This window comes from Gossypium hirsutum, chromosome A05 (genome assembly GCF_007990345.1).
Source record: "Gossypium hirsutum isolate 1008001.06 chromosome A05, Gossypium_hirsutum_v2.1, whole genome shotgun sequence".
Taxonomy (NCBI): Eukaryota; Viridiplantae; Streptophyta; class Magnoliopsida; order Malvales; family Malvaceae; genus Gossypium; species Gossypium hirsutum.
Window position 1 is genome coordinate 79,941,372 of NC_053428.1, and position 10,842 is coordinate 79,952,213.

The 10,842-nt window shown below is 35.3% G+C and overlaps 1 non-coding gene across 1 annotated transcript; it reads right to left on the reverse strand.

The window, feature by feature from the left end:
- Positions 1-2,753: 2,753 nt before the first annotated feature.
- On the reverse strand, positions 2,754-2,859 carry LOC121229950 (small nucleolar RNA R71). The gene has a single exon (XR_005927901.1). It is a non-coding gene; the product is annotated as a small nucleolar RNA R71 (small nucleolar RNA).
- Positions 2,860-10,842: the final 7,983 nt, after the last annotated feature.

The window sequence follows — 10,842 nt, forward strand, 5'->3', positions numbered from 1 at the left end:
AGAAATACTATTCTCAAGATACAATGTCTTTATTCGAACAGAGCAATTTGTATTTTACTCCAAATTTTTTTATACCAGAATGAAATTTAGAGACACAATCAATAGAAAAGAAAGAAAGATTCACTCAAAATTGATGAACTCAATTCCATTTTTAATATTTTGGTGTCTATTGGAAACACAAAAACTTGCGCATTTTTACATACCATTTTTAGCTTAAAATCATACCGTTTCAATTAAATTCTTGTCGAAAAATAATTAATTTTTATAAAATAATTAAATTATACTTAAAATATGAAAATGATGAATTTTAGTTAATTTTATAATTAATTTTGAGTAATTTTGGTTATTTTCGACAGAATTGCACAAAGGGCGAAAAATGGCTCGGCAGACACTACTTAAAGCACAAAACCACGAAGCAATTTGAAGTATCAAGGTGAATTAATTTCCTGCCTAGGACGGTCCAATTATGTATATTAATTCATAATATAATTAATTTTAATTTATACCCAATTTAATTTGGGCTAAATAACTTAATATTAATTCATTATGGAAAAAGTGGTCTAGTTGAACCGAACCAATTGAAGTGAACCGGCCAAAGATTGGGCAACCCAAAACCGGCCATATGCTGACCCAAATCAGCTAATTAGCTGATTAATTAATCTTTCAAAGAAGACCTTGAATTCTTGCAAAATTTGCATTCAAACCCCTCCACAATTGGTGGATTTTTGGATTTGCCCCAAGCCATTTTTAGCAAAATTGAAAGCATCAACTTTGCCACATAGGTGGCCGGCCAAGGGGTGACTCTTTGGTTTCTATTTTTAGAAAATTTCAGCTGCCACACTTAGCTATAAAATCCCCCCTTGGCTAATCATTCAAAGCATCTCATTCATTGCTCATTCATTTCACAACACTTCTCTCCTCTCTCATTCTTTTTCTCTCATTTTTCTATTTCAATTCCCTTGCTCTTATGCCGATTTCTTCCCTTGGAAAAGGGGTGTTCTTCAACCATTTTGGAGTAGCAATTGAGTGTTCATCGAAGATTTTATCGTTGAGGACAACAAGAAGGAAGAACGTAGCAACCAAGTCAAGCCTCAAAAAACCACCGGATTTGATTCTTGTTCCCTATCTCTTTAATTTTTGTTGTTGTTATGATGAACATATCTATAAGTATTCATGTTGTTGGAATGGTTAATTTAATCAGCTTAACTTGAATTTATTTCGTGTTGGGTTGATTGCATTTCGTCTTCTTAAATTGTTAAAATTGTGTTTATGTTGTTATAGGCCTCGGTAAAATGCTTGATTAAGTAAAATCATGCCTAAGTTATTCTTGCGTTACGATTGTGAGGTAACTAATGAATTAATTATTTAAACAGATTGAAATTGTAATTAATTGACACAGTACTTGAACAGTGCATGTTTACTCTTCTAAGGTAGCTGAAGGTTAAATTAGCAATGTATCTGGCAATATTATTGCCTTGCATAACTTGCAAGATTATTGTGATTAAACTATTTCAAGGTAGGGATACCTTGTTACCTCACATAGTCTTTTATATGCTTGTTAGATTTAATTAATCATTTGAATTGACATAGGGATATGCAAGAGATTAGTTCAGTTTAATGAGTATGTATGTGCAATAACATGTTTGCTTACTAGAATCTGTTTAGTCGGTTGAATTGACATAGGGATATGTCAAGAGATGAATGGATTTTGGTATGTAAGTATGTTCATAAGTTAGAAAATTACCGGGTTGCCGTGATTTTATTCGTAACAATATAAACATAAGTTTAATAATTCTAAGATGAGAAGTGTAATTAATCCAACACAATTATATCATCTTGATTAAATCTTATTTTGAAACCGTGCATTAGAACTTTCTTTTACTTCATTTTTTATTTTAATTTTCTTAAGTTTTTAATCACCCTCTTTAAACAAAATATTTTTCTTCACCAAAGTGTTTTAAATTGCATTCATAAATAATCCTTTTCACAGTCCTTGTGGATACGATAACTCGACATTTACTTGTCACTTTATTACTTGTTGCGATTGTGTACACTTGCACATTTCCGTCGTTCCAAGTTTTTGACGCCGTTGCCGGAGACTATTTTAAAAATTCATTAGTTGTGAATTTGTTAGTTTACATTTTGGTTTATTTTTTTCTGTTTAATTTTTAACTTAATTAATTTTTCTGTGATTATTTCAGGTGTTTATGAATATTGGCCGAATTATTGACCTACTCCCTGTAGACCCTAAGATAGAAAGAACTTTCTGACAGCGAAAAAGACAAGCAAATCAGAGGAGGATCGAATAGATAAACTTCGAAAATCCAATCCAAGGAAACAGAGCAAACCCTGCTCAAAATCCTATCCTTATTGCTGATGATAGGGATAGAGCTTTACGACAGTATGCCATGCCAGTATTTAATGATCTTAATCCGAGTATTAGAATACCCAAAATTGAGGCACAATAGTTAGAGCTGAAGCCAGTCATGTTCCAGATGCTTCAAATAGTGGGTCAATTCAGTAGAATACCTACCGAAGATCCTCACCTACACTTAAGACTATTTATGGAGGTGAGCGATTCTTTCAAATTAGCTGGAGTACTTGAAGATGCATTACGATTGAAGCTGTTCCCATATTCGCTGAGGGACAAAGCTCGAGCCTGATTGAACTCATTGCCACCGAACTCAATTTCCACATGGCAAGAGTTAGCAGAAAGATTCCTTATAAAATATTTCCCACCTAGCAAGAATGCTAAGTTAAGGAACAAGATCACTGCCTTCTAACAAATGGATGATGAGTCCTTGTATTTGGCATGGGAAAGGTACAAAGAGTTATTATGAAAGTGCCCTCATCATGTGTAACACCCCGAACCCGAGACCGTCGCCGGAGTCGAACACGAGGTGTTAACAGACTTCAAACCACTTATAAAAAAAAAATTTCCCAGACAAGCTGCCAATCTGCGTACTAGTCGCTTTAAAAATCATATCTTGAGTTTTGAAACTCGAAATCCAGTTCTGTAAATTTTACCTGGAACTATATTCATATGCCCATCTACATATTTTTTTCTATAATTTTTGGTTGGGCAAACTAGTACAGTTTATTAGTCAAAGTCTCCCATGTTACAGGGATCGACTACACTGACCTTTGCGCATTACGACTTGGATATCTCCCTGTACAGGGCTTCAATATGGATGTCGTTTGTTTCTATAGAAACTAGACTCAAAGGGGAATCTATGCACATATGGCATGACTTCTAATTATCACTGGTTAATTTATAATGAATTTCCAAAGTAGGAACAGGGAATCCAGAAATTGCTCTGGCCCTGTTTCACAAGAGTTTAATTATCTCCTAACATACAGCTCATATGGTCGTTTCGTTTCTTCTATATGAAAATAGACTCATCGAGCTTCGATTACATAATTTATTCATTAATTAATTCTACTCCTACTATTTTTAGTGATTTTTCAATCTCACGTCACTGCTGCTGCCAGCATCTGTTACTAAAGCAACTATGCCTATTTCGTGATTTCTCCTTGATCTAACTAGTAATTCATCATACATATCACAAATTATGATCATGACTAGCCATGCCAAAGGCCAATCATTGTCAAACATCTCCCTACTACACTATTGCCATATCATGAATTTTAACACCAAAAATAATCAACCATGACATATGGCATAAAAATCGAATTACCAAGACTTACGACCTAACATTATAGAACCAAATCCAACCGAACATTTATGCCATTTTCGCATGGCTAAAAGTTTACATACCAAATTTCAACAAAACATATTAGCCTATACATGCCGAAATGTTCTCCTAGACCGACTAAAAAGAAGATACCAAAAGTTGCTAGCCGGTGTGATGACTTCGATGACGGTCCCAAGCACGCAAAAAGACGAGTCCAAGAAACCTAAAGTAGGCGACAAGCAAACACCGAGTGAGTATATAACTCAGTAAGTCATAAGCATTACATAATCATCCATTAATAAATTATCACATGAGAAAACAAGTGAAAAGGGGTTAATTCTCTCCACCCATACCAACTATGCCATAGTTCCTTAGACCTTTCGGCTCAATATCATACAAAGTACTACATCAATTTTTCATATGCTACTCAACATGGTATTTGAGGCATTCTCCATGGATGCTTTCATTCTCGTTACATTCATGCAACTAAATAACATTCCCTCTATTCCACGATGAATCTCATGTACGTCACTTCAAGTATAATTATCACATAGGTTCAAAACTTATCAAGCAAGAATTCCAAATATAAACATAACGTCTATTAGCCACGAACTCAAGACACTTACTCGTCCGCTGTCCGTGACCAACTCAATAAGGTCGCACACTTAGTGTCAATAGTGCTTCAAAAACATATAGTAAGTCCACACACTTAGTGTTATATAATCAAACTCGCACACTTAGTGCTTACATAATCAAACTCGCACACTTAGTGCTTACATAATCAAACTCGCACACTTAGTGCTATATAATCAAACTTGCACACTTAGTGCTATGCAATTTAAACCCGCACACTTAGTGCCAATCTCATGATCATAATTGTTTATACCCGCACACTTAGTGTCGAAATCTACATTTCAATACACCTCACCTCTTTTCTTTTTCATTCAATACTTTCATCACCCCATGCATACGTGTATATATATATTTATCATTTCATTCGACATAATTACATAGACATTATGACTATTTAAATCAATACCAAATATATGCTTAATGACTTACCTTGTGTTGGGTAAGACGGTTCCAACTCGGCTACTCGATGATCTTTTCTTTGCCTTTGCTTGATTCTCCTCCTTTAACTCCTTGAGCTTAATCAATAAATCAACTAGTTTAACCATCTTGCTAAACATTCATAATTCAATTACACATGTATATGTATGTTTGTATATTCGGCAACCATCCTCACTAATTACCCATTTAGTCGATTATACACATAATTAAAGGTAACATCACGAATGGGCATACTTATGTATATATATGTATATATACTTCCGAATGGGCATCACAATTAGGTTTAACACCACCTTCATACTCAATTAGATGGCCGAATGTATGTATATATGTACAATGTCAACTATAACATCATTTAAACACCTAATTTCATCTCATGAACACTTGATCAAATTTTCCTAATCTAGCATAGTTTCACATCTATTTGTAACATCATGTAAATCCACATATAACTACATTTCTTAAGTTCCACATCTTAATGCCCATAATAGCCACTCCCATAGTCTAAATCTAACAATTGGCAACACCCACCTTTCCACTATGTTAGCCGAATACTCATTCTCTTCTTAGTCCTAAATTCGGTACCTCCAACAAAATAGCTTAACAATTTCAACTTTCATGCTAACATAACAAGCAACTTAACACATCCATATAACTAGCATGCTAATAGCATCAAGGTATCAACTAAAATTTTTAAGCTCCTTAGCCGAATCCTAACTCTCCAACAACCCCAAATCCAACCATGAGATAGATAGAATTTAGACTCATCACCCAAAGGTTGTATATACTTCCAAAAATAACCTTGAACATACCTTAATCTAGAGGACCACCTTGGCCGAATCTTCCTTCTTCCTCTTCCTCTAGTTACGGCAATTGCAAAAGAAAGAAAACATGAACACTCCTTCTTCCATCCTCATTTTGTTCATCTTTTCCTTTTTAATTCCTTTCTTTTATTTATTTTAATTGTTAACTAATAAATAATTGCATTGAAATTCAACCTAAGGGATGGGCATCATGGCATGGCCGGCCACTACTTGGGTTTTTTTGGCAATTTGACATGCAAACCCAAGATCCCTCACTTTGTTATTATTTGGTCCTTACACATTCCCCTATCATATTTTCTTAAGTTCTCAACTAAGTCAATCACACGAAATTCACATTCATAAGTCTAAATTAAATCATCAAATTTTCACACATGCACTAATACACATAGAGGACATGCAACTAAATTTTAAATAAACTCTTGGGACTCGGTCTTATGGCCCCAAAACTACATTCCAACTAGGGTCTAATTTAGACTGTCACAACTCTCCCCCACATAAGAAATTTTCGTCCCCGAAAATCTTACCAGTGAACAATTTAGGATATCGATCCTTCATAGAGTCCTCAAGTTCCCAAGTGGCTTCTTCGACTCCGTGTTTATGCCACAGTACCTTTACTAATGAGATTTTCCTGTTTCGTAGTTCTTTTACTTCACGTGCTAAAATACGAACTGGTTCTTCTTCGTAACTCAAATTAGATTGAATCTCGATCTCCGATGGAGTAATTACGTGCGATGGATCGGACCTATATCATCGAAGCATCGAGACATGAAAAACGTTGTGAATCTTTTCGAGCTCAGGGGGCAAAATTAATCGGTATGCAACTGGTCCAACTCGTTCGGATACTTCATACGGACCGATGAACCTCGGACTCAATTTGCCCTTACGACCAAATCTAAGCACCTTCTTCCAGGGTGAAACTTTGAGAAATACTTTGTCTCCGACCTGACGTTCAATGTCTTTTCTTTTCAAATCCGCATACGACTTTTGACGATCCGAAGCGGCTTTCAAACTTTCGCGAATTACTCGAACTTTCTGCTCGGCATCCTTAATCAAATTGTAACACCCCGTACCCGAGACCGTTGCCGGAGTCGGACACGAGGGGTTCACAGACTAAATTCGCTTACTATCGCAGTCCATTTTAAAATTTTCTAGGCAGTTGGCTAACCGCGACACTGTCACCTTAAAAATCATATCTTGAGTTTCACAACTCGAAAATCAGTTTCGTAATTTTTCCCTGAAACTAGACTCATATGCCCATCTACATATTTTTTTCTAGAATTTTTGGTCGGGCCAATTAGTACAGTTTATTAGTCAAAGTCTCCCATGTTACAGGGATCGACTACACTGACCTTTGCGCATTACGACTTGGATATCTCCCTGCACAGAGCTTCAATACTGATGCCGTTTGTTTCTATAGAAACTAGACTCAGACAGGAATCTATAAATATATGGCATGACTTCTAATTATCTCTGGTTAATTTATAATGAATTTCCAAATTGGAACAGGGAATCCAGAAACCGTTCTGGTCCTGTCTCACGAGAACCTGAATATCTCTTAACATACTGTCCATATGATCGTTTCGTTACTTTCATATGAAAATAGATTCATCAAGGTTAGTTTACATAATTTATTAATTATTTAATTCCAATCCTACTATTTTTAGTGATTTTCCAAATCTACATCACTGCTGCTGCCAGCATCTGCCTTTAAGGTAGACTTTACCTATTTCATAGTTTCCATGATTCAACTAGCCCTTTTAGCATAAATAGCACAAATTATGATAGTGATTAACCATTCCATACCAAATGATTATAACATTATGCTCAAACATATATAAGCCATTTTCGCATGGCTATATACATTAACCAAAATATTCTTCCGCCACTAGTCTATTTATACATGCCATAAGATAATCCAAAACATAGCAGTACCAAACAGTGGATAGTGATAGTGTGACTAGTTGCTGACGATCCCCGAGCCTGTAGCTTCGCAATGAGATCTATAAAACAGAGGAAACAGAGTAACGGAGTAAGCATTACAATGCTTAGTAAGTTTTAAGCAGTGTCAACAGATAACAATCAAATTATAACATAGTTGTTCGTATTTTATTTCACTCTTCCTTCGGGCATACCATCCCTTTACCGAATATGCACATCTCATCATATACAATAGGCAGATAAACTTTCACATAAAAGTGAGCTCATGTGACATAGATATATCGTATGATTTCACATAACCTCTCACTCTGATCCGATGTCACATAATCATAGGAATAGTCTCATAGATTGCTCTCGTATGCGTCACATAACTACCTTATGATTTAGTGCAAATCAAGCTCACATATAAACTTGGAGTACATACCTGTTTAACCTTTCGCATTGAATATATTTATAAGCAATTCTTATTACGAAGTCTTACCCGGGCATAATCTCCACACGAAGTTATCGGGTCTTACCCGGACAAAATCCCCACACGTAGTCATCGGGTCTTTAGAGCTCGGATATAGTACGAGCACGAAGCTTACGGACATTAATCAGTGATAATATTCTCGCATAAAGCCTGCGGGGTTTTAACCCGGATATAGTACTGACACAAATGCCCTTCGGGACTTATCACATTCATCACATCGGCCATTAGGCCCTATCACATATATATACACTTTCACATTCATCACTCGGCCATTAGCCTTACACATATACACTTCACATCATCACATCGCCATTAGGCTTATCACATATACACTTCACATCATCCTCGGCCATAGGCCTGATCACATATATACACTTCGCATTCATCACATCGCCATTAGGCTTTCACATATATACACTTCGCATCTCACATCGCACTTCGCATCACACCGCCATTAGGCCTTATCACATAATACACTTCACTCACATCGGCCATTAGGCCTTACACATATATACACTTTCACATTCATCACATCGGCCATTAGGCCTTATCAATATATACACTTTCACATTCTCACATCGGCCATTAGGCATTATCACATATATACACTTTCACATTCATCACATCGGCCATTAGGCCATACTATCATTTCATATTCGAATACTCATAAACTTACAATATCACGATTTAGAATTCAAGTATGGGTTTAATCAATAGCTTGTGAGCAACTAAAACAAGTTTATCAAGGTTCACAACATAATCTCAAATTCTGCACAAGCTGTTTTTCCTGAGCAATAGCCACTAAATTATTTATGACTGGAGCTACAAACTCCAATCACTTTCCGTTAATTTTTCCTGATATAGACTCGTATATCTTCCATCCATAAAATTTCCAGAATTTTAGGTTTTGCCAATCAATACCAGATTTTTCTTAAAGTTTCCCTGTTTCACTGTTTGACTAATCTGACCACTCTTCACTACGAATCAATTTCTCATTTTACAGAATTCAAATGTGTTGTATTTGATTTCATTTGAACTAGACTCATTAAGGAGTCTAGCATATAAATTTTATCTTATAACCATTTTTTACAATTTATAATGATTTTCTAAAACAGAACAGGGGATTTCGGAGTCATTCTGACACCGTCTCACACAACTTAAATATCTCATTATCGGAAATTCCTTGCTTACACGGTTTCTTTTATAAGAACTAGACTCATTAAGATTTATTTCATGTTCATCACCTCTAATTCAGTCCATGATTATGGTATTTTTAAAGTCACGTTATCTGCTGTCCGAAGCAGACTATTCAATTACCTTAATTCCAAGCTCAAACTTAGAACTTACCATTTGAGCTTAGAACATATCTGGCCATCATATCTTACTAAATAACTCTCATGTCCTATTATAATTGATTACTCACGTTTAACACTTAAACTTACCTCGAAGTTGCCGACGATTACGACGGCTCTTCGATCACTTTTTTCCTTTCCTTATCCAACTTTGATCTCTAGGCTCTTGAGCTAATCAAACAATTTACTTCTCAATCAACACATATATGGCACCATATACATTTCAAAACCAATTCGTTCGTATCATTTGTCCATATATTAGCTTTTAGCATATTTGGTCATTAGAGTGACCTATTTAACTTTCAAGCATTCATTTCTATTTTAATTAAACATGCCGAATGCCATTAGCTACTAATGCCACACACACACATGTGCATAAAATTATCCATATAACTCTAGTCATTCGGTCATTCATCTCTCAACCTATCAAAGTTTCATGTCGAACTTCCCTGGCCGAATACACATATAAGCACATAATGCACATTTAGAATTTTTTTATTTACTTCATGATACATTCGGCTTGGCAACAATTTCATTAGAATCCTATTAGCCACTTCATCATCAATTATATCATCTACTTAATATTTCATAACTTATCATGCTAGCTGATATTATTATCAAGTTCTCATCTTCATATTCGGCATTAGCATCAAATAATAGCCCATTTTTCCCACTTTGAATCTATGCATCCATTTTATAGTTTGTTCAAGCACTCATACAACAAGATTATCCAATTAACAGAAACAAAAACTTTATTCCTCCATAGCTACAATGGTCGAAAGATCTAGACATCTCAATACCGAAATTTTTAACATGGGTTGCCTAAAAATTTGGTAGGGAGTTCAAATTATCTAGCATTTCAAGTAACTTAACACATCCATATAGCTAACATGCTAATAGTCTCAAGGCTTCAACTAAACTTTTGAGCCTTAGTCGAATACTAACTCTCTAATAATCCCAAATCCATCCATGAGATAGTAGAATTTAGACTAATCATCCAAGGGATGTATGAACTTTCAAGCAACACTAAACATACTTAATCTAGTGAGCCTTCATAGCCGATTTTTCTCCAAGCTCATTCCCTTCCTTTCTTTCTCTATTCGGCCCAAGATGTTCAAGGATGAACACTTTTTTTTTCTTCGTTTCCTTTCTTCCATTCACTGCAAAGGAGGGGGGCATGGATGAGACCATTTTTTTCCATCACTCCACCTTTTTGCATTACTTTATCCTAACCCTTTTTTTTTATTCTTTCTAACATAACTCACTAACACAACATGTTTGCAACATGTTTCCACCATGCATGGCCGGCCTATGCTTATTTTGGGTAATTTGAATGCAAACCATCATTTCACAACATGCATTATTAGGCCATTTACATTTGCCTAGCAATTTCCAAATTTTCTCACATAATCCTATTGATAAAATTCACTTACTTAATAAAATTCAAACATAAATTTCACTCATAGTAATATAATGGCATCAACTATCTT